We start from the raw sequence: 25,280 nt of genomic DNA, 5'->3' as shown, positions 1-25,280 counted from the left end.
ACAAGTTGTCCTCAGTGGAAGCCAAGAAGCTATCTCACACCCTTAAAGACAAGAACAAGAGGAAGCAAAGTTTTTTTATTATTATATTATTTAGCAGTCCCTTTTCCAAAGACTGTAACATTGATTAGATCTGCTGCCTTGCATGACACCAACTCCATCCAAAGCATGGCTCAGCCATCATCTCAGAGGCAGCAGGCTTGCCTTCTATTCATCCCATCTATGAATTCCTTTGTATCACTTTATGCATGGCAGTCCCTAGCCTGACAAGTTGATGAAATACAGTACACTTGATATCAATACTACACCACGCAGGACAGGGGTGACAGCTCAGCCAGGAAAGCGCTTGCTGCACAAGCATGAGGATTCAATTTGATCCCTAGAATTCACATGTACAGAAAATAAAACTCCAGGCTCAGTAAAACATGCTTGTAAGTCCAGTGATGGTAGACCCCTGGGCTTCCTGGGTGCAGTGGCTTAAATGAGATGCTCCCCATAAGTCTGGGACTTGTGACTATTTGGTCCCCAGTTGGTGGCTATTTGTTTGGGGAGGCTAAACAGGTATGGCCTTGCTGAAGGAAGTGTGTCCTTGGGGCAGGCTTTGAAGTTACAAAAGACCAGTGCCATTTTGAGTAAGCTCTCTCTGCTTCTTGCTGTGGTTAGAAATATGAGCTATCGGCTACTGTTCCCGCAGCCTGCCACTTGCCTGCTACCTCTGCTCTACCATCATGGACTCTAACTCTCCAGACCTGTAAGCCCCCAATAAACTCTTATCCCTGTAAGTTGCCTTGGTCGTGTTGTTTTATCACAGCAACAGAGAACTAACTAAGACTAAGCCTAACCAAATAAGCAAGGTCCAAGTAATTGAGAAACCCTGTCTCAAAAAATTAAGGTGGATGGATCCTGAGGAACAGTACTTGAGATTTTCCTCTGGCCTTCACACACACACACACACACACACACACACACACACACACACACACACAAGCACAAATACACACCCACACACATATCTGCACCCACATGACATGAACATGGGCACATATGAATGTGCTCACATGCACAGAATTAAAAATGAATGGATAGATAGATAAATTGACAGATAGATAGATAGATAGATAGATAGATAGATAGATAGATAGATAGACAGACAGATAGATGATAGATAGAATGAACCTACAAATGGTTCTATTTGAAACCATGTTTGTGAAAGCCAGCTCTTTAGCTGTCATGGTCTTATCTATTGTCTCTCAACACAACCCTCTCTGAGGCTATCATTGGTTAAGTGGTCTAAGGTTGGGCTACAAAGAGCAAGCAAGTTTTTCCAGCCACCAGAGTAGAGGAATGTGAAGTCAATTCAACATGTCATATTTCATTTCTGTCATCAATGTACAATGAAAGTTAGTAAAGAATTGACAGAGCATCCAATCAGTTACTTGGGTCAATAGCTCCTTAATGTTGTTAATTCTTTCATTATTTAAGTGGATGTGTATGGACAAGAGTGCCCAAACCCTAAGTAACTGCTTCCTACTGAGGGCACCAAATGGAAACACAGTCTCTCTTGTGTTCTCATAGGACTAATGAAGGAAAGCTGGAACCACACCTAAATTTCAGCTCGCATCTATGCTTGATAGCAGGATCATGTGTCTTCTCACCTATAGAAGATACTGACTATAGTGTCACTGGGATTCCATTTGTAGACTTTCTAAGTAGGAGGCATATTTCAGGAAGGGTAACAAGAACTGTACAGCCTTTGTGTTGCCTTTTTAGAATTTTATTTCTGGATGCCTTTTATGTTAGTTGTATAACTTTGGACAGAATGCATATCCTTTCTGGCTCTCAGGGAAAATAAAAATGGTAACATTTCCTCAAGTACTTAGGATTACATGAGACAGCACACAAAGAACTTATCAGGGGGCCATGATAGCAGCAGGAGCTGGCTGCCTGAGAATTCTCCTCTTATGTTGCCTTCTTCCTCTTCTTGATCCTCAAATAGCTAGTTGGAGTCAGCCCGACTAATGGATGCCTAGTTTCTTGCCTATGGAAAGAAAACCATTAGGAGTTAAGCCATGTTGGTCTGCGTTGGTGAACTGTTTACAGGCATTTGCAACTCCAGCTATGGATGGAAAGAGTGACTTATGCTCCTGTCCCGTCTGATGTGGTACCGTAGAGCTCCATGGGACGTATTACATTGACAAGAGCATGCTCATCATGACAGAACCATAAGATCAGAGTCATTGATGGACCGGACTAGTAGACTTTTATTCACCATTTACATCACAAAGCAGAAGACAACCCTGAAAATGCAATGGGTCCAAGTACAAGGGCAGAGGACCCAAGAAATAACTCTAATGCCTGCCCTACCTTGACCACACAAAGCAGAAAATGATAGGCTGTATTCTATGCCTGCTGGAGTTGCAATATTGGAGAATCCTGGAGCTACAAGAAGATGAGACATTCAGCAGAGGACATATCCCCTCATGGTTCTGCTGTATCTACTTCTAAATCACCAACTTCTTTTCTCTTCCCACTCACAGATATGTTTATATTGACAAGAGTTATCAAGCTCTGACCCCTTGTCCAAGTACATACCGACAACTGTTACTGTCAATAAAATTTTATAGGAACACAGAGATATCTACTTGTAGCTGCATCATCTATGTCTATGTTTGTACCATAATGTCAGAGTTGAATAGTGGTGACAGAGACCTTAGTGCCTACACAACCTAAAATGTTTGCTACCTGATCCTTTACAATAAAACCTCTGCTAACTCCTCTCTTGACAATAGATTATACAAGCAAAACCCAAACTGTATCCATAAAACACTGTAATCTTGGAACTGAATTAATGTAATGGTATTTTTGCACAACAAAAAGTCTCAAAGTTCTGATTATGCAAGAGAAGTTTCTGAAAGAATACTTACAAACCATATTAGGCTTCTGAACATTATATATCACCAGAGAAAGGAATGTTGTGGTCTGGGTATCTTAGTCTCATTTTTTTTTTTAAAGAAACCCAAAGCAGGAACCTTGTGTATTATTTCCTTTTCAGAAAGCAAGTGAAGTATGCCAGAGGGACAAGGAACAAGGAAGAGAAAGAAGCCAGCATTGCCAAGCTGGCTCCCATAATACATGGCTGGTGTCAGCTCCTGTGAACACTACTTCAGGATTGCCTTTGGCACAGAAGAAAAAAGGAAAAAGACTGTGCAAGCTCAGAGAAGAGTCCCATGGTGATCACAGGCAGTATGAGGTACAGGTGTACGTGCCTGCAGTCAGAGCCCTGCAGAGGTATTGGCCAGAGATGCAGCTACAAGAGGGAAGTAAGTTGGAATGCCCTGAAGTCACAGCCTTGAATTCTCAAATTGGGGAAGGGAGAGTGCTGAGCTTCCCAGGGCCATCTGGCCTCTGTTTCAGGAGGGTCCAACTGGTTATGTCAGAAAACACCAACATCTTTCATTGGGGTCTAGATTTTTCAAACCGTACTTACTCATCTGTCTGTACAACCCACAACCTTTAGCCTGTGTATAATGGTTAATATTGATTGCCAACTTGCAAATATTTAGAATCACCTAGGAGATGGACCTCAGGTCAGGTCTCTGAGGGGTTTCAGATTTGGGTTACCTGAAGTAAGAAGTCCCACACAAAATGTGAGCATCCTGGACTGACTGCAAAGAAGAAAATAGAGTACATCTCAACATTCACCATCATCTGCTCTCTGATTAGAGACAAAATGTGACCAGCTGTCTCACACTACTGCACCTTGACACCGCTCCATGATGAACTATACCCTCAAAGTGTGAGCCAAAGTGTGAGTAAACCCTGTCTTCCTTAAGTGCTTTTTTGGGGGTATTTTGTTACAGCAATGACAAATGTAGATAGTCCATGGCTGCTATTACATCCATACACCACTGACCCTTCCTGTACCCCCTGTAAGCCAGTGGCCCCTTTTCTACACCTTCCTCCCATCAAGAGGCAGTCAAGTATGTACACCTTCCTCCCATCAAGAGGCAGTCAAGTACAGTGAAAATGACAAAATCTCCAGTCCAGAGCCCCAAGTTACTCAACCTTTGCAACTTTCTGTCTCCTGAAGTCCAGAATGGAGCAGACAGGACAGAGTATCATGGGGTATTATAAAGCAACTCCTGCCAAGGGCATCACCACAGCTCCACAATATGGTGACTTCTGTTTTCTATTGCTCAGCAGTGACACTGTTACTTTGTGTTCCCATTAACTCCTCTCTTCCCTATGTCCCCACATTTCATCTCTCACTTCCTTTATCCTCCCATCGAAGTCATCTTCTGTCATTGATTGAATTCTGTACCCTCAGAAAAGTTCATCTATTGAATTCTCAACCTCCATGTGCCTGTATTTGGAGACAGGGCCTTTAGAAAGGTAAAAGTAAATTTAGGCCATAAAGGTAGGGGCTTTAATCTAATAAAGAATCAGTATCCCTAAAGAAGTGACAGCAGGTGCTGGGACGAGAGCAAAGTGTTTACCACCCAGTCGTGAGGACCTGGGTTCAATTCCCAGGGTCCACATAAAATAACAGATGTGATAGCGCATGCTCAGAATCCCAGCAGAGAAGACACAGAATCAAGCAATTCCCGGGGTTTGCTGAACAGCTTATTCTCTCTCTTCTCTCCTCCTTCTGGGTCTCTCACCTCTCTCTTTCCTATTCTCTCTTTCTCCCTCCCTTCTTCTCCTTGTCTCTCCCTGCCCCATGCCCTCCCTCCTCTCCCCTCCTCCCTCTCCTTTCCTCCATCGTTATCTCTAGTTCTTCTTATTCTCATACCAAGGAAAGGCCATTCGATGACATAGGAAGAAAGTGATCATCTAAAGGCAGCAAAAGAGCTTTCCCCCAGAAACTGAACTCATGAACCTTGGTCTTAAGGCTTCTAGCTTCCAGAACTATTTAGGAAAAAAAAAAAAAAAAAAGAACCTTATCTTTAAATCACCAAGCCTGGGGTTCATTGGTTAAAAACATGTGCTACCCTTCCAAACAACCCGAGTTCAGTTCCTAGCACCCATGTCAAAAGGCTAACAACTGCCTATAACTCTAGCTCCATAAGGATCCAATGCTTCTGGCCTCCAGGGAACCTACATGAGAACATGGTGTTCTCAGAAGCAAACACACACACACACACACACACAATTTAAAGGAGCCTGCTTTCTTTGTAAAACCAATTTATTAACAAATTTCCCAAAGTTGGTATTTTCTAAGGGAAGCCTGAGCTGACTAAGGAAAGACCTTCTTCCTCTGCTTACTTTGAAATGAAGGTGTTCCTCAGTATAAGGATGCTGTCCTAGTCATTGGGCTGTTGCTGTGAAGAGACACCATGACAAAGTCAATTCTTAGAAAAAGCAAGCATTGAATTGGGGGCTTGTCTACAGTTCCAGAGGAACAGTCCACTCTCATCCTGGTGGGGAGTCTGACTTCACACAAGGCATTGGAGCAGTAGCTGATAGTGACATCCAGATCCACAGACACAGAGGAAGGTAGAAACAGAGCCTGGCATGAGCATTTCCTCAAAAAAGCCACACATACTCCAACAAGGCCATATCTATATGAGCTTATTCTTATTCAAACTACCACAAATGCCCCAATCTTCACAATCGTCTCACAATCTCCCACAATCTTCACCAGTTTTCTTTTTAACCCTTGTCTTCACCTCAAACTTTTAAACCTGTATCTGACTTGCCCATTGAGCCCCTGAAAGCAGAGTTTGAAATCCCTTTGACATAGTCCCACTTGGTACCACTCAGGCGCAGTAACTTATCATTTCTAACCCCAAACTTTCATACTCCGTCTCAGAGTGGGTCAGTATAATCTTTTCACCCAATGTTGTGCTAAACAAAGGAGCTTGTAGAGAGATATGGATCACTGTATGGGGAGACAAAAAGGCAAATAAGCAAATATACCTTGAGTTAGCATCCTAGTACTAGCATCACATACTATACCAACTGATGGGCATGATCTGTTGGTTGAGCCATTGTAGATATTAGAACCACAAAGTGTGTCTCTGAGAAGACTAAGGTTGGAAACAGAGCAGTGAAATCCAGACACAGCTTCAACAAGTTGACTATACTGTGCTCAACCAACCTTGTCCCCTATGACTAGACACCCTATACTTTTCCACATCCTTCCTATGCTCATGATATGTAGGATAATAGCAACAGATATTTACACTGCTTGATGGCCTTTCCATTCTTCTTCTCCAGTTCTCCTTGCCATCTATCCTTTTTCTACCACTATTTGTGCGGCCTGTAACACTAGCACTTTCCTGTAGGAACTGATGTATGTACTACAGTGTGTGTTGGCTTTTCCTTCATCTCTCCCAGCAAAAGTCCTCATTCCTCTCTTCACCACCACCCCTCCGAGCAGTTTACAGTCTCACTGTTATCAAGGCACCTATGAGTTGGTGTGATATTGTGCTTCGGGGGCTTATTTTTCTTAGCTATTGTTATTTTCACAGTTTGAAGAGCAAACCCAGGGCCTCCCACATGCTAAGCACGTGCTGTAGAACTGAGGTACATGTCCATTCTGTGAGCTCTGAGTTTGTCTTCTCTGCTGGATCACTAGCTCCGGGTCAGCAGGAAACTGACTAGTTCATTTCTGTGTGCACCACATGCAAACAAACTGTCTGCCAGAGCAAGAAGTCAATACGTGTTGTAAGCAAGGTGGAACTGAGAGTGTGATTTGCCAAGGCTTGGACTTTTTGAACAAGTGAGGTGAGAAAGAACCTGGGAGTCAGCAGGGGACCTATGACTGTGACTGCCAAACAAGGGGACAAACATGAGGAAGATGCACAGAAGGGAAAATTTACAAAAATTGGGGCATTGCATCCCCACTGAAAGTCTTAATATCAAGCACACCAGTGGCGGTATGGTGCTGGGAGCTTTGCCTAGTGTATTACCAATGATAGGGCTAAGGTCTTAGGGACTAACATCTCTCACAAGATCAGGTGCTGTGTTCAAGTGCATGAGGACAAGAGAGCTGTTGCCACTTTGAACTTAAGAACTCTCATGTCCAGCCTGGCAGTGGTGGCGCACGCCTTTAATCCCAGCACTCGGGAGGCAGAGCCAGGCGGATCTCTGTGAGTTCGAGGCCAGCCTAGGCTACCAAGTGAGCTCCAGGAAAGGCACAAAGCTACACAGAGAAACCCTGTCTCGAAAAACCAAAAAAAAAAAAAAAAAGAAAAGAAAAGAAAAGAACTCTCATGTCCATATTTCAGAGATACTCCTGTGACTTTCATAAAGACATAAGGATATGCACGCACCAGAGTACATGGGATGACTTCTGTTTGTGTATTTAGGGGCATAAGAAATATTTGTCTTTATATAGCTGAGAAATCAAAGTAAATCTGAATGCTCACCAGGGTGGCAAAATTTTCAAGACTTCAAAGTAGAGGCTTGATCTATACATCTAATGCACTGTCTCCCACAAATCTACTGAACTACAGCAAAGGATTCTGTTCAAATGAATAAACTTGAAAACCCAAGTGTGAGAGCTCATACCTATAATTCCAGCACTCAAGAGGTAAAGGCAGGAGGGATAAAGTTCAAGGCCATAGTTTGATATATAGCAAGTTCCAGCATCAGGCAGAAGAAGGAGGAGATGGAGGAGGAGGAGGAGGAGGAAGAGGAAGAAGAAGAGGAGGAGGAGGAGGAGAAGAAGAAGTTTTAAGGATAAGAGGAGATAAGACACTATCTAACTTTGGACGGTGGGAAGCATATGGGTAAGTGGCAACTGCCTTGGCAGTGACAAGCCAACAGTGCAGAAGCCAGGAAGCAATCTAAATGAGAATACAGAGTCCTGAAGAGGCATAAGAGTTGTCAACACTGGGTGGATGGTGGGGAGGCTAAGCAAAGGAGTGTTAATTGAGTAACTGTCACATTTCCCACTGGCCATGACATCATCAAGATGAGACATTAAGGAACCTGGCTGCCTGGCTGCAAGTGCAAGCTAGCTGTTTCCTATTGAGAGGTCTTGGGAAGGTCACACCACCACTCTGTGCTTTAGCTTCTTTGTCTTAGAACTGGAATACTAACGTTTCTTTCCTCTCTCTCTTTAAAGCCAAGAGTTGGGAAATATGCACACCCATATCTGACACATGGTAAACTCCTACAGAGATGTAAATAAATAGATTTTTCTTTCCCAGCTACACTCTATGGGAAATAACCTTTTCGTGACAACAGGGAGTCTGAACAGTTTTGCTCTGAGAATGGAAGATATTATAAGTAAAGAGCACTAAACACAATGGAGATACAATAATACATGAAAAGAGGGCTTTGGGAACCTCACAGGCCACACACCAACTATCTCTTTCTCTTAGGAATCCTGAAAACTACTACCTAACCTAGCTTTCTCAACAGAAGTTGGGAGGACCCTTTCCTGGAGAATCCAACCATCCAGAAAGGACAGCAGCAAGGATGTCAATGCACAGGGCACTGGTAACATTTGCAAGCTGCTCCTCTCATATTGGAGCTCACAGTCTGGGAGCTATATTCAGACATTCAGAGCTTGTGATAAACTCCTAAGCCATGTGACTGTCCTTACACCTGATCAAACAACCACCAGACGTGGGAGGACATCCTTTGACATAAATAAAGAAGACAAGACTCCAGACAGACAGACTGGAGCAAACAGCAGAAAAGGAGAGGGTAATACAACTACTAAAGGAAAAAATAATAATGTCACATGATTTAAAAAGAAGAATAAAAAGGGAAAAGGCATAAACAGAGATTTTTTAGAAATTGAAAACATTAAAGTAGTTTTAAAGACAAACTCAAAATATTATAGAAAGCTAAGCAGACAGGAAAAAAACTGGGAAAGTCTCTTTTTTTTTCTTTTATTTTAAAAAGATAAAATAATATTATTTAAGAAAAGTATACAACCTCAGACCAATGATTCTCTGTTGGGAGCCCTGCGGTCTAGTTTTGGACCAGTATATGAGTGCTTGTCCAACAAGTCTAGATGAGGTAAAAGCCCACAGGGACAGTCTTACTCGGCAAGGACCAGTGGACTTCAGGATACTGCTGGGACCACGCGGCCTGCATTCTCTCTTCTCTCTCATGATATTTATGATTCTCCTGGTGGATTTAGTGTCCTTTTGTCAATCTTGCATGGAACAGATGTGATCATTCCTGGAAACCCAATTTTTCTTCAATATTTTCCCCTAAAATTCTTTGGGAGCTGATGCTTCTCAGATTTCTTGTCTGGGGAAGCCAGCTGTCTGAAAGAGCCTGGGAGTTGTTCTGATTCAGAGCTGACAGGATCAGAGGCAGATCACCCCTATTTCTGTAAATATGTTTTGAATGATATTGTTGTTCTTGAAAATGTGTGCCTATGTCAATTACCTTTTAGTTTTGTAAAGACAGGATGTACCCAACTCTATATTTGGCCAAGCCAGCAAAATGATAACTGTTGTTTTGGGTTTAAAGATGTTTTGATGTTAAAGTTGGGAAAAACACATTTGACATATTTGTTTTTGCTGGGGGTTAATGGAGGATGGAAAAAACATGTTTGTTATTATGGAAAAGCATGCTTGTTTTGATGTATAAATAAAGATGGCTGGAGCTAAAAAAACAGAAGAATTATAATAAATATTGCCCTAGATATAAAAAAAGAAAAGTATACAAAAGATAATTATTAGTGAAGAAATTCAAGCAAATTTGCAAGAAGTAAAGACTGTAAGTTCCAGAATGAGAAACTTCACCCAAAGTCCAGAAGTTTGAATCAGATACATTCCTAAATTAGCTCAATCGTATTTTATAAAAGTGAAAGTGAAGAGAAGTTTTGAGGAAGAAATCACAACCATCGACCATAGTAGGAAGCAGATGACCTTGTAACTTTAAACAACTGCACTAGATACTACATGCAATAGAACTGTAGACTTGTATCCTAAAGTAAGATTTCTGAATTCACATTGGAATATATACTCAGGAACAGTTTCAATCCAATATAGCAACAGGACAAAAATGATTTATGTGATACAAATTTTCACAAAACTTTCCTTCCTAGTGCTTGAAGAGCTCCATATCCAGAGCCTAAAGGTCAACTAACCTTATAATTCATAGAACAGTCAAGAACAAATGACAAAAGGGCCCTACCTGATCTGGGGGAGGGGAGCTTCCGTAAGCTTTAAGTACTGATCTGCTTGCTAAGTCCTGCCTGATAAAGAGAGAAGGGAAGAACCAATATTATCAAACTGAGTTCATTTAACCCAATCCTAGAACAAAGAAAAATTACAAATACACAAAAATATCTAGTATTCAACAGGTTAAAAGAAAATGACTGAGTGGAAAGTCCACTTCAAGTAGATTTAGTAGCTTAGCCATTTGAGGAAAGGAAGAAGGAAGGGGAACATTAATGATGTGAAGATGTTTCAATAGAAAATGTCCAAAATTGTATCTAGAGAGAGAAAAAATGCTAAAAGAATGATCATCATGTTAATGAGGTATGTGAATATTTCAAAAAGGCTAAGAGCCATGTAATTACAATCTTTGGAGAAAGGAGGCAGGTTTGGCCAAAAAAAATTTTTTTTTTGAAAAAATAAACTAAAGCTTTACAAACTGATAACATTATAAAACTATGCATCCAAGGAGTTTAAAGTTTAAAGAACACGAGCACAAAAAAGAAAGACACCACCAAGAAAACAACACTAAAGCCCATTGCCTCTAAAATCAATGAAGATGAAAATCTAACAGCACCCAGAGAGATAAAGAGAAACTGAAATAAAGAGACAGTAGACTTCTCAGTCAGAGACAGGTAATCCAGACAACAGGAAACATCTCTGCAATACTGAAAGAAAGGAAGAAGAAAAAAAAAAAGAACCAGAAACCAAGTCTACGGCCACCGAAAATATCTCTCAAATGAAGGTAAAATGAGCACAAGTCAGACATACAAAAGCTGACGGACTCCATTACCAACAGACACACACTACAGTAAACGGTAAAGAATACTGTCGGGTGAAAGGATTATGATTCCAGAGAGAATGTGGGACTCCGCAAACAACCAAAGAGCACCAAAAATGGAAATGGTGTGAGGAAAATATTAAATCACGTGTTTAAAATCTCTTTAAAAGATGCTGCCTGTTTAAAGTAAAAGCCATGTACTAGATGGTGGCTTGAGTATATGTAGAACTAAGTGTTTGAAACGGAAGCACCAATGTATGATGGGTGACTGATGGATACTGTGAATTTTAACATAACCACAAAACAATCAACACATGGGCAGAACTAATTTGGTGACAAAGTGGATTAATGAGGTATCATAAGACATACTCAGTCTGAAATAAAACAGAAGAAACAGGAACAGAGAACATGAAAAAATTGAAAACAAATTAGCAAATTGGTAGGTTTAAACTCAACCACATTGCTAATCACACTTCAGGTAAATTATCTAGCCATTCCAGTAAAATGCAGAGGCTACCAAACTGAGTTTTAGAATGTAAGACTAAATATGTGTGGTCTCCAGAAAACTACACTTAAAATAGAGAACATGATTAGAATAAAGGGACAAGACTGTGGAGACACACCCTGCTAGCTCAATAGAAAGCTCAGAAATGAGAATATTATCAAGACAACCAGAGGCAACTCAGAACAATCAAAGGTTTGTTCATCAGGATGACATTATTTTCTAATGGTTTATTCATATAATAATGGACCTTTATACTAAATGCAGCAACAATAAAAATGTACAAAAAGGAAAGGGAAAGTCTACCATTTTGCTCTGTTTATCACCTTTATAATGGATAGGAGAAATGGGCAAAAATCAAAACAGGGTAACAAACTGAGCAAAACTGTCAACCACATTGACCTCACTGATGTTTATAGGCTAGTCCACTAAAAAATACAGGAAACCAAGGCAGGAACCTGGAGGCTGGAACTGAAATCCATACTATGGAGGAAGGCTACTTACTGGCTTGCTTCCCTAGTTTGATCAGCCATCATTTTTATACAGCCCAGGCACCTGCCCAGCAACATCCCTACCCACAGTGGGCTGGGTCTTCTCATATTGATCAGCAGTAAAATAAAAATGCCCCACAGATATACTCATAGGCCAACTAGTGGAAGCAATTCCTCAAGTAAGATCTCCTCATCACAGAAATTTCTAGGTTTGTGTCAATTTAACAAAACTATGACATCTGCCAAAAAGCAAGTTGTAATTATTTTAAAAGAATTAGTTCAAGCAGACTGTGTTCTCTGATTGAAATAGTATTAAACTGGGCAACAATGACAGAAAGAGATCTGGAAACTTACCAACTATTTGGTGGCACACAGGTCAAAAATCAAAAGGAAAACAGGCGAACTGAAGGAAATTGAAAGCATAGCATACCAAAAGTTGGGGAATGCAACTCAAGCTACCAAATGAGCAGCCACTCTACTACTAGGTGTCTACAAAAGATGAATTAAAAATCTGGGCTAGAGAGTGTCTCCACAGTTAAGACACATATTTTCCTCCAGAGCACCAGAGTCTGTTTACCAGCCCCAAATCACCCAGTTTACAACTGACTGCCTTTACCTAAAACCAAACTTGGTCCCCAGAACCCATGTAGTTGAAAGTGAGAACCAACTCCCACAAGTTGTCCTTTGACTTTTACAAATACATATACAGTTTGACACATGTATGCCCCACACACATACATACATATACACACAATAAATAACTAAAGAAAGATAAAAATAATCTATGTCCAAGTAAAACCTCGTATTACTGCATTTTTCTACTTACATAAAATTTTAGAAAACTGAAAGAAACAACAGTAGCTATCCAGGGAGAGTAAGTATGGGGATCATTAGAATGACAGATTACCCAAGACACAGGTGAGTACCTGTACATGGATATTGATATTCTTAGTGGAGAAGATAGTTTCAGGACAGGCTTGAGCGCATAGGTACTTATTTAATTGTTCCATGTCCAATTTGCATATCATCTCTTTTTTCAGGTCCAGGTATCAATCTTGAAGTGAAACGGAGGAGCAGTGGATCCTGCTGAGTGGGGAAGTGGGGAGTGGGAGGACTGGAATGAGAGAAGGGGGGCTGCGGCAGGATGTATTGTATGAGAGAAGAATAAATACATTTAAAAAGATACACCATTCTTAGCAGATTTTATATCTCCTCCCATAAGAAAAGGGCAGCAACAATAATTGCTCACACATCCATGGCCACTAGTCTCTGGAGCCTGATTATATTGAATAGCATTAATATTTTTGCTTTTCAAGTTTACAAATATCATCTATTTAATTGATTTAATACTGACTATGTTGTTACTCACTATGCTAAACTCCGAGTCTTGCCATCCATGAACACTGGCTTCCAGGGACTTCCTTATAAGTCATTATGGTAGTTATTAACAATGACAACACAGTGCAAAGTTTTGGTGTTTGAGGTAGCATTTTCCATGTGGCCTAGCTTGACCTTGACCTTACAGTGATCCTAATGCCTCAACCTCCCAAGTTCTGAGATTATAAACATTAATTGCCATGAGATGCTGAGAAGAAGGTACATTCTTTTGTGTTTGGGTGAAATGTTCTGTAAATAGGTTAAGTCCTTTTGGTTTATAATGTCCATCAGCTCCAGTATTGCTGTTTAGTTTTTATCTGGGTGATCCATCCACTGATGAGAGTGGGGTATTGATGTCTCCCATGTTTGAGGGTTGATGTGTGATTTAAACTTTAGTGGTGTTTCTTTGCCCAGATCACAATGGAGGTGTAGTTCTCAACCAGAGTACATTATAAAATGTGAGGAAAAGTTCATTTTCTAGCATTCATAAGTTTAGTATGTGGCATTTTACGATCTAAAAGTAAAATAACACATCTTCCAACTATATCTTCCCAAAGTCCTTGAACCAACATCACCACATTGCTAGAATGAAATCTCCATCATTATTGATGGCACACCTGCTTTTCAAGCAGTATCTCAAGTAGGTAAATACAAAAGAAGCCAGTGGGTCTAGACAGAAAAAAAAGAATCATCTTATCTGTTCAAGGGGCTTCTGTTCTTAGCCTGAATGACTTAAGATCAATCAAAGAGAGGACAATGCCATCACGTGATCAGCAGCAAGAAAGATATCTGTTGGAGGTCTTATTGAATAAAAGAGCAACACTCTTTCAAGTTTTCAAGAAATACAGTTATAGATAACTTGACAAGCTACCAGACATTTGTCACAGACTCTGTGGAAGAAGAAGAATACCCATTTGGTAGCCATGGATGAGAAGGAACACATAAAGTCATCCTGCTACCACCAGCTGCCTTTGCCTGCTGTATACCAAAGATGGTTGAAATATGAAAGATAATATCCAGATCCACACAGAGTTCATATATTAGAGGAGACTGTGTGCTTTTAGTAGTCCAGAAGCTTAAATTTATTGTGTATCTAATGTGAATGAGAATAGCCCTGAATCAGTGTATTCTTGCTGTTCTGTTCTGCTTGATCAATCCCACACAGCAAACACAATATCCTATCACTACCCTGAAACTTGAGTCTGACTGTAAGTCCAAGATACCCCTTAAGGTGAAATGTCTTGGGATATCTGGTTGACTCCATATATTTGCTAAAAGATTGGTAAGTACCCCTAAAAGGAGAAATAGCCACTGAACCTATATATAACCCAGTGGTGCAGCACATACAACACCAAGATAACTCTGCCAGCTCTGATCCAGCTAGTCCCCAGATTTTCAGTCTACATGAGCCAAGATACAGATTCAGAATTTCCTAACAGAGCTTGCTGGTCATAGCCACTAGAAACGGACACAGACAATTCTAAGAAAGGAATCCTAAAGTCCAGGACACTCCGAGGCCTTTGACCAGGACAGATCCCACACCCTAGAAAAGCATGGTGAAGGATCCTGTACCCTGCATGAGGGAACTTAATTTAAAACTCTCCAACTCTGGTGCCTCACTCTTCAGCCTGTCAGGTCTCCCCATCACTTCAGTGTCTTCACCAGAAGGGCCTTTCATAAATCTTCAGGACACAGAAACCAACAGATGAACCAAAGGCCCCCTCAGGTTGATCTCCTAAAGATCTTTGTATGACTAAAGTAAAAGCCTAGCTTCTGCTGTGTATTCTACTAACTAGCCTTCATATATATATATAAAGTATTCAAGGAAAAATTAATTTACTCTCACTCATTACTGGAACATCATCTCTCAAGTTCATAACAAGTGGGCCTGTAGAATTCATAAGCAAACAGAGAGGCCTACGGTTCCAGTGCTGGCTACTTCTGACACCAGGGTCAAAGCTGCTCTTTTGATCCCAGAAACACCCCTTGCAAGAAAAATGGCAGTGATCAACTATGAAGACTGAAAATGCCAAAGCAGAATGGGAAGATAGCATAAAATCAGCCCTTTCCCCTGAGGTCTTGATCCCTCTAAGAGCTGTCAATAGGCAGTGTGGGAATATCCAAGTCCAGCACCCTTGTCCTGATATCTATCCCCTGATTTTACTTCTTGCACTGAAAAAAAAAAACTCTACTTGTCTCTCCTCTTACTACTTCTAAAGGTCTTTATTCCTTCAGTGCTTCAGACTTCAGTAGTTTAAAGACAGAAAAGGTAATGCTTTTCTGCTCTGGGTCCCACAACATATTATCTCCCCTCTCTTCACATCCATCCATCAAGGATATAATTATCTAGCTACCTTCATGGACTAGTGTGCACACGAATTATCCAGGAGTCTCTAGAGAAAGAGGATCAATAGCATATATACAATTATCAAAATAGCTTTATTAGATTGGCTTTCACAACCAGAGCCTAGATGGTCTATCCGGTGGCTGTTGCATGCCAGGGAACCAGAGAATCCAGTGATTGCTCAGTCCAAGAAGATAGAAGTCTCAGAAGAAGATAACCAATGATGTAGATACAGTCTGAGGTTAAAAGTCTAGGAGCCCCATTGGAGAACCATTGTTGTGGGTCCATATGGAAAATCTGATGAAAATCTGAGTCCAATGTTCATTGACCACAGCAGCAGCAACAGCCACATTCCCTCAGGAAAATGGAGCTTGTATGTGCTGGCTGGCTTCCTCCTTTTCCCATGTTTATTTCTTCTAGGCCTCCAGCCAATAGAGTGGCCCTGCTTACACTAAGAGCGGTCCTTCTCTCCTCAGGGACAGGCTGCATGTCAACTGTGTCTGGAAATGTTCCCACAGACATACAAGTGTGCTTTGAAATTTCCTAGGCATCTCTCAATCCAAACAAATTAACAATCATGATCAAATTTTAGGGCTTGGAAAATGACTCAGTGGTTAAGAGCACATACTGCTCTTGTAGAGGACCTGAGTTCATTTCCCAGCACCTATGTTGAGTGGTTCACAATCACCTGTAACTCCAGCTACAGGACATCCAACACCCTCTCCTGTATACCTGGGATACTTGCACTCATAAAGACCTGTTCCCATATATAGAGACATGTAAATGCATATAACTAAAAATTAAAAAAGATATTAACTATCACATCATTGGTGAAGAAATGTGAGAAAACTTTGAAATGGATACTCTACTCAGGAGCAGAGAAAAATAGAGAAGTGCCTCAAATGAGTGTCTATCATTTTGTATACCCACATATCCACAAGCCAGGGGCCAGCAGAAGCAAGTGTGGAAGCATGAAGCACAGATGTTTCACTCCTGTGATTTTTCAAGAGCAATCAACTCTAAGCAGAAGCTCCACAGACTCCCCATGCATTTGCATAAAGAATCCAAGCCTAGCAGATGTTCTGATGAAGTCAGAGCACTTAACAGATAAAGCTGATAAGTGGTTCTAGCAGCCACTGTCCCTTTGTCTCATGCAGTTACTTCTCTGGATCGAATCCCATTTCAGGGCTGTAAAATGCAGAACCAACAATGTAAAATGTGTCTGCAAAGTGAACTAAAATAAGGTTTATTCAGGGACTTCTGAGTCCAATTGTCTGTAATGAAGCTCTCATTTCTGCCTCTCCCTGGCCTCACTTCTGACTCAGGAACATCACCACCAAGGCTGCTTTTTTCTCTCTGCACTTAACGCTATCATTAGTTACAGCCATTTTCGCCTCAAGTTCAGCACTTGTGGACTTCCTGCATTTCCCAGTGAATGGCTTAAAGAAAGAACATTTTGCAAATCACTACTCTGTAGGTCAAAATTGTCAATTCTTTCTTAAAAACAACTGCAGCACCCCATTTTGAAAATGACTATTGTTATATAGTACTGTAAGGAAAGACCAACATTATTGAATTGAGCCATCAAGAGCAATTTAGACCCATTTCATACCTGCCATATTTATCCTTGCTCCTCGGTGGAGCTGTGGTATGTGAGTATTTAATACCCTTCAAAGAGGAGTGTCAATCTGGCTACACATTCTAAATAGGTCTGCCTCAAGTGTCCTGGGAATGAAGGGGGAACCTTTTCCAACATAAGTACTGTCTTTAATGTACAGAAAATAAGCTGTCTGTCACAAAGCCGGGCAAAACCCAGTGGTGTATATGTAGAGACAAAAATCTTATACAAATACATGAAACTTACTCTGCATAAGAAATTAGAAACTCCTCGGCCGCTGTGGCTTCTCATGCATGAAATGGGGCCAGGAGTTCAGGAGTAGCAGAGGTTGTAGGGGATTATCCTGATGACACACTTAAAGCATTGTAAGTACAACGTGGCAGTCTACTGCATTGATATGGTCTCTCTGAAAAATCACTTTCCAATATGTGATCACAGATAACCCTCCCAAAGCCACTGCAGATAAAAGTGATTTTATTGCCACCTTTGGGAGGTAGGGTAAGAAATCACAATGGACAGCAGGACCCCTAGAGATGTGTGAAAGAAACCCCAGTTCATTTCTAAATTTTAGAAGGCAAGCACTATGAAATGCTGGTGACCGAATACTAGCAAGAGCCAGCTTGTGTTTGGTGGCCTCGTCTGCCTGTCTGCCACATGCAGTCCATGTGCTTTAGTGTCTTGGTTCTCCACATGGTGTCTCCACATGTCTCAGCTTTATCATAAACTGAGCACTGGGAGAGCATGGTAAGATACACATATTATACTCTTATTAGTTTGCTGGTGTCTCATTGGCCAAAGGCAAAATCATAGGCCTAGCCCCAAGGCAGTGTTGAGAGGTTTGCAGTAGAGTAGCTTGAGGTATCATGACAAGAGACCATTCATAGTGTCCCACAAGCTGCTCTATGTTGCTGCTATGATCTAGGAGGCCTCTTTGGAGGAGGCCTGTATTCCTATCTTACCCCCCAGTTTGGCTGGCAACACATAGAAGCAACTGCAAGGAACCAGTTGGGCAAGAGTTTTGTGCAAGAGGAGGAACAGAAGAGAATTTCAATAAGATTTTCCCGAGTCATCTATTATACCATCTGGGTCATTATTGACTAAGGAGAGTCATTCTCATGACATTTGTTCAGGGCTGCCTCAAGCAAAAGTGCAGTGGCCTCTGCCAATGACTTATTACAAAGCCTGTGTCTGCAATGGATTTTCCTCTATATTCTGGTAATAACAACCTTCAGCCATTGATCTTTCAGGGTATATGTTCCAGGTAAGCTACACAGTCAGTGATATCTATTTCACACAACATGGCTAGAGAAAAGTAACAGCTGAGCCCATTTTATGGATGGGTAAACTGGGGTTCAGAATACATCTACTTACCCAAAGCCACAAAACTGACAATTCCAAAGTCTGTCACTGTCTCACTTGAGAGCCTGTGTTCTAGAGGCACAATCAATCACCTTTAAAGGCTGTTCTGGATTGGAAGCTCCATCAAAACCCCAGGAATGTTCCATGTTTTGCCTCTAGCACAGCCTGCAGGAATGCAGACCAGATGTCTAGTACATAACATCCTGAATTTGGACTTTGGACTCAAGTTCTAATCCTACATCTCTCAGACATCAGCTCAATATCTTGGACTGTTTTTCCATTTGTAAAATGAGTAATCATCAAAGCCCAGAGCTATAAATAAGTAATACTAATCTTTAAGGGGTGTTTTAAAAACTGAAGTTATCTAAAATATTAATGGTTATGATCATTATCAGTAAAAATCCATTATCTCCCACTAGGACAGGGGGTAGTGAATGCTGCTGCAGATGCTGATGATGCTGCAGATGCTAATGATAACCTGGAGGAATTTGTCTCCTCAAGAAAATTTAGGGCAGCCTCTTCAGCTGGGTAGCCATTTAGCAAAGGTCTGGAGCCTAGCCTTGCACCCTGGAAGAGTGAGGCTGGATTTGAGTCATGCAGACCTGGGTTCTGGGCCCCAGATAGCTGACCTTTCACCCATCCCTTAGCTCTGGACCTGTTTCATTTTCAGCAAAATGGAGATTAAAATGCCACCACCCCACCACCAACAACCCAAGGAAGATTCCAAAAGATAACCTAGATAAAGTATGTGTCCTGTAACTGATGCCTGATACAGTCGATTCCCACTGCACTGCTCCCCTTTCCTGTCCCTACAGCAGTGACAAGACATCCTTTCTTTTTTCCTCCTGGGGGGTGCCACGGAGCTAGAATTTTAAACAGTATCTCTGGACTGATGCTGGCCAGTATTTCATTGCCCGGGCTATTCATCTGTCTCAACAGAGATTCCCCATCCACCCCTCCCTTCCTTCCAGTATTTACATAGTTTTCATCTCCCACTCCGGCCATTTATCTAGCACCCTGTGAGGGTATATTTCCTCCCTAAGTCCTCCTAAGCCACAAACTGAAAAGAACTATCACTTTTTTCACTCTCCCTGACCACCCTTGGATGTACAAGTCACTTAGCACCAGGAAAAATAATGGATTTTTTTCTATTCTGCCCAGGTTACCCACTATGGGCCATTAAAAAGATACTCATTTTAAAAATATATTTGACAGCCTGAAAGATATATTTGAGATATTCGAAAACTGAGCCCATTATGTGACATTTTAAATATATAGTGTAGCAATACATTTCTAAACTGTGCAATATACCTTATGAATTTATATTGCATGTATGGCACTTAGTTATTTGTATTATTTTCCCTCTGTGGATTCAGAGTTTCTAGATGATTTCCCTGTTTGAGCTGCATATTATCAGGTACTTGGACAACACATCATGCAAAAATGAAAAGGACCTGAATGCAAAGTTCAAGGTCAGTTAGCTGTTGATTTTATATCAAATTGTACCAGAAGGATCTAGAATATACATTGACTACAGGGGGAGTGGGGTCTTTCAGTTTTTCAGGCATACTTCTTCATGCCAACAATTGCATATGGGAAGCAGATGATCATTCCCCAAGTTCAAGACAGTGAATAGTGTGACATAAGGCAACTTGCTTATGGTCAGAAGACAACTTGTGGGAATCAGTGCTCTCCTTCCACCATGCAGGGTCCAGATATCAAACTCAGGTCTCCTAGTGTCTTTACATACTGAGTCATCTCCTGGGTCCTCCATTCATTTTCTCATATAATGTATTATGACATCTTCACACATGTGCATGATGTGTTTTGATCATATCCATCCCCTAACTCACCTTTTTGTCCTTCCTCCTCCCTCTTTCTGGTCCTCTTCCTCTCTCCAAATAGTCTCCCTTCTATTTTTACATCTTTTTAAAAACTCAGTAACAATCTGTCTTTGAAAGGCAGGTTTTGTCCCTTCCCCCTATATCTGAGGCTTTTGCCTGCCTTGGCCAAATCAATAGCTCAAGAAAAATTGAACCTACTGCCAGCACCCAGGAAGACACTGTTTTCTCTGGGGTTCAACACTCTTAGGACTTCAATCTGGTTCCAACAGGCCCTAACCAAGCCCACCATCTACTCGGTTTCTTGCCAATATAGAGGTGACAGCAGACACTAGGCAATAGTGTAACCTTCCAGTCTCTAATTCAAAGGGACTCAGGGATAGCACTGCATGGACTGCTGTCAGCCTCAACCTAAAACAACTGTTTGATGGTTGCAGTAAATTCATAGTCTTCCAGATTCACTTTAAACCCAAATCTAAAGTGGAGAATTCTTTTTTTTTTTTGCTCTTTTTTAATTAAGAAAATTTTTTTTCATTTTACACACCAATCAGAGATCCCCCTCTTCCCTCCTCCCGCCCCTCCTAGCCTTCCCCCACAACCAACTCCCTATTCTCCCCCACAAAGAAGGCAAGGCCTCCCAGGGGGAGGCACATCCAGTAGAGGCAAGTCCAAGCCCCTCCCTCTGCCTCAAGGTTGAACCAGGTGTCCCATCCTAGGTAGTGGGATCCAAAAAGTCCCCTCATGCACCAGGATGGATTCTGATTCTACTGCCAGGGGGTCCCCCAAGCAAATCAAGCTACACAACTGTCTCGCCATGCAAAGAGCCTAGGCCAGTCCCATGGAGGCTCCACAGCCATTGATCCATCTCTATCAATAATCGTAGGAATAATGGCTCATTCTGTTTTCAGGATCTTGTTCTGGCCTCCTCTTGCCCTTGGGACCTGTGATCTTCCTTGAAAAATTTCAGGTGAGACCACATAGTATAGAAGACAGCTGATGTTTATTACACAGTAAAGTGGAGTGTTCTTGGGGTATGAGAGTAGACAATGGCTAAAGACACTGTGGCATAGATCTACATGTTAGACAGATTTTATATTATCTCAAAATTCTCTAAAATTGTTAGCTTTCCCTGAAGGACTATACTTCTTCCCATGTACCAGAAAGTTGCTGGCTAGATGATCTCGTGACCTTCTGGGCAATTAAGAATGCCATGTCTCAGCTTAGAAGCAAAAGAACCACTCAGGCCCTGTTCTTTTGACCAGAACTCAGGATTTTGAATCTCAGCTCCTGGTTTTACATGCTGCTGACAGTGAGGAATGGATTTGTTGGGTGGTGGTAGCCTTTAATCCCAGCACTTGGGAGGCAGAGGTAGATGAATCTCTGAGTTTGAGGCCAGCATGGACTACAGAGAGAATTCCAAGATAGCCAAGGCTACATAGAGAAATTTTGTCAAAAGAAAAAGAAAAAAAGGAAAGAAAAGGAGGGGTGGATTTATCTCTAATGACCTCCAAGTCCTCTATTATCTAAGTAGCTACCAAGTAAATCTAATAGGACAAAACTGTCATTGCGTAAGAACTGAGAATCAGATGGCGAGACATTTGTTGCAAATAACAGATCACTTGCTATTATTGACCAGCAATGTGGTCCAGCCACCGTTATAAGAGCTGGGGCTACAGTGGTAAACAAGGTGTCTAGGAGACCACTCTCGTGAGCTTACACTCCAAAAAGGACAGGAGATGGGCTGCCTATGACAAGCCAGGAGACAGACAGGCTACTGGTAAGGAGTGTCCACTAAGTGTCCATCCAAGTGCTCACCACGGAGACAAGGACACATCTGGGTGCATAGGCAGCAGCCAGAAAGGCAAGAACCCGACAGCGGGCACCATCAGCTGTAAGAGCCACAGTGACACACAATGACTCTTAACTCACACACATAGCTCCCCAGCACCCATCTCAGCTCTTGAAAGGACCTCAAATCTCAAAGACTTCTTGCTGCTTTGTCCTTAAAGTACACTCTGTTTCCACTGCTGTTTACAAAAGGCAGAAAGTAAAGCTAAATGCCTAGAACTGGTACTTAAAAAGCTTTTAGGGCTTCAGCACTCCACAATGGCAGGGCCACAGGAAAATGCAGGCTTGGTTTAAAGAGCATCCACTCCCCTTAAGCTTCAGGAATAAGCACCTTGCTGGCTCAGGGTCCCATTTTTGTACAGCAGAAAAGGTGAAGGACTCAAAGATAGACAAGGCAGTCTACAGGATAGTCCCAGGGTCCCCATGGAATAGGCACACCTGTCCTACTACAACTATCCTCCACAAGGTTCATATGTTCAGGGCTGAGCCCTGAGGATAGCAGAAGGGAAATGGTCCCAAGCTCCTTCTACTCTATGGCATTGTCCTTTCCTCAAACTCTGAGTGCAATATCTAGAGACACTGTTTCTTCCCCTTAACAAAGAGTTGGAGTCATACCTGAGCCTAGAACAGAGAAGGTTTTGGGAATATCCCATATTCACTGTAGAACAAGCCAGGATGGATAGAACAGAAGTTTAGAAATCACCAATGAGGTGTCAGTCCAACCAAAGTACATGACACAAGTAAAAAACACAGAAGCAAGATACACAAAAGTGAAATATGAAGCAATACCCATGAAGGACAATGCCATCAGCTCCTGAAGAGCCTGTCCGCAAAGGGAAGCACTCAAAGCTTGCATTGCCATTACCCTGGGGACTCTAGCTGAGTAGGAATTCATTATTTCCCTGGCCCTGTATTTTCCATGCATGAAAACTGGGACGAGCAGATCTCTCAGGTTTTCTGAATGATTTTTCAGTGAGGATTTTCACCAAATCTTGGACATGTTGAGAGTGTGAATTCAGTCCACATTTTCACATTGCTCTCTTAAACATCATTTTCAATGATTATGCCCTATAAATCCAAAGCTCTGAGTATCATCCATGTGAGTGTGTATCCTTTCTACTAGACTACGCACTGGAAAAACAGGATACTGTTGGACAGTCCGGAGGGAAGGCGCCATAGAATATGCAAAGACTTGGTATCCTCTGGCACTTTCTAGTTATATCATCTGCATGTGAAAAAAAGCTAGGATAGTTCTGGAGTGGTGCTTCACAATCCTGTGTGAGGTCATGGGTCACCCATGCTGTCCTGGTAAACTGTCTCTACTTTTCATCCAGTCATCCCTAGGAGAAAAATAAAGCAATGAAGACTAAATGGATAAGTATAAAGAGAAGGCAGAGCAGACCAGCTTCAATTTGCTAGAGATTGAATTAAAATCAAAAATGTTGTTTTATCAGAATATTTCTCATAAGTCCAACAAACACTTTAAGGGACATTCAACTAAAATTTGAAGAGGGGCCTTAGTCAAAATACTTGAACTAGGTACTTTATAAAGAAATAAGGTTTGTCAGGGTCCTGGTTTTGGAGATTAAAGAAAATGGAAAGATTTGCTTCTGTTAAGTTCCTCATGCTAGAGAACATCTAACAGCACATTTGTGGTAAGAGAAGAATAGGACTGATTTAAAAGAACCCAATAGATAATCTGCTTTGTAAGATCAGTGTTAATCTCGTCTTGAGGACAGTCATGATCCAGTCACCTTCAAGATGCTCCACCTCTTAAAGGCCCCAGCATTTTCTTCTTCTTCTTTTTTTTTTAAAGTAGTACAATCATTTATTTGTTACCCTTAAAGATTTATTTTTGACTGGACTCAGACTTAGAAGTAGAAGCTCTCAGAGAGGACAGACTACGTCTCTTGGTGATCTGTTCCTGGCACTTTAGTTTGGCTTCCTTCATTCTCTTGCCCAAAAGTTCAGCATATTCTGCAGCCTCCTCCTTGTTTTTCTTTGTTCGTTGTTTCTTTAGAGCAATACAACAGTGTTTGTGTCACAGGACACATGGGGTAATAAGACACTGAATCTTGGGTGCTTTGCTCCTGGGCTTCTTACCTTCTCTGTTTAACGGCTTTCTAACCACACCATCTTCTTTAGAGAGATTAAAAAGCTTTCAGATTTTGCTAGCTCTTTCAGGTCCCAACCAAAAGGCACAGAAATATATTTCTCTCCTTTGTTTTCAATAACCAAGTTGAGAACACTGAGATTGGCATCCACAATGCATCCTCGAACAGACTTGTGCTTCCTCTATCCAGCTATCCTTGGTCTATAACAAGAATACCCCTTACTCAACAGCAGGCGTACTCTGTCATGGTTCAAAATGCCTTGCTTCGTGGGAAAACCTTGTGTGTCAATCCCACCACTGATTGGGACCCTTCCACTCTTCACCCAGAGCATCAGCAGCTACTTCTGTGGCCAGGTGCTTCTCATAGAATGTACAAAGCTTGTACTCATCACCCACTTTGATGAGATTCTGACAGCCAGTGGCAGGGAAAGATATATTCAGCTTCATCTTGACACATCTGACTGCCTGAGAGGTGCAAGGAAAAAAAGCAAGGCCCCAGTATTTTCAATTCCATTATGTTGGAGACCAGGCTTATAACACATGAAAATCTGAAGGAAGAAACTACACCCAATCCAGAGCCAACTAAATCTGAACATTCTAGAGGACAAACCACAGAGAAAAGTATACCAACTGTCTTTTCAACTAAATTGATGTTTGGCTGTTTAAGCTAGATGACGCCCATATATCCATCCATTGTATCATCATTTTATATTACTATGTCAGTACCAAAAAATGGCTCAATATGAAAAACAAAATTGAGACAGTTGTTACTATGTAGCCCAGGTTGGCCTTGAAGTCACCAGGCTGTCCCTGAACATAAGAGTACCCATTTAACTCAGCTTCCTGAGTATTAAGACTATATGCATGCACCACATA

General features: G+C 41.5%; 2 pseudogenes; one reads left to right on the top strand and one right to left on the bottom strand.

Moving 5' to 3' along the window:
- The window catches only part of LOC114699325, a 127,844-nt pseudogene extending 108,710 nt beyond the window's left edge, over window positions 1-19,134 (top strand).
- Window positions 19,135-24,122: 4,988 nt separating this feature from the next.
- LOC114702564 lies at window positions 24,123-24,851 on the bottom strand (annotated as a pseudogene).
- Window positions 24,852-25,280: the final 429 nt, after the last annotated feature.

This window comes from Peromyscus leucopus, chromosome 9, assembly GCF_004664715.2.
Source record: "Peromyscus leucopus breed LL Stock chromosome 9, UCI_PerLeu_2.1, whole genome shotgun sequence".
In the NCBI taxonomy this organism is placed as follows: domain Eukaryota; kingdom Metazoa; phylum Chordata; class Mammalia; order Rodentia; family Cricetidae; genus Peromyscus; species Peromyscus leucopus.
The sequence above is the reverse complement of the archived record's forward strand: the minus strand, read 5'-3'. Positions and strand labels throughout refer to the sequence as shown.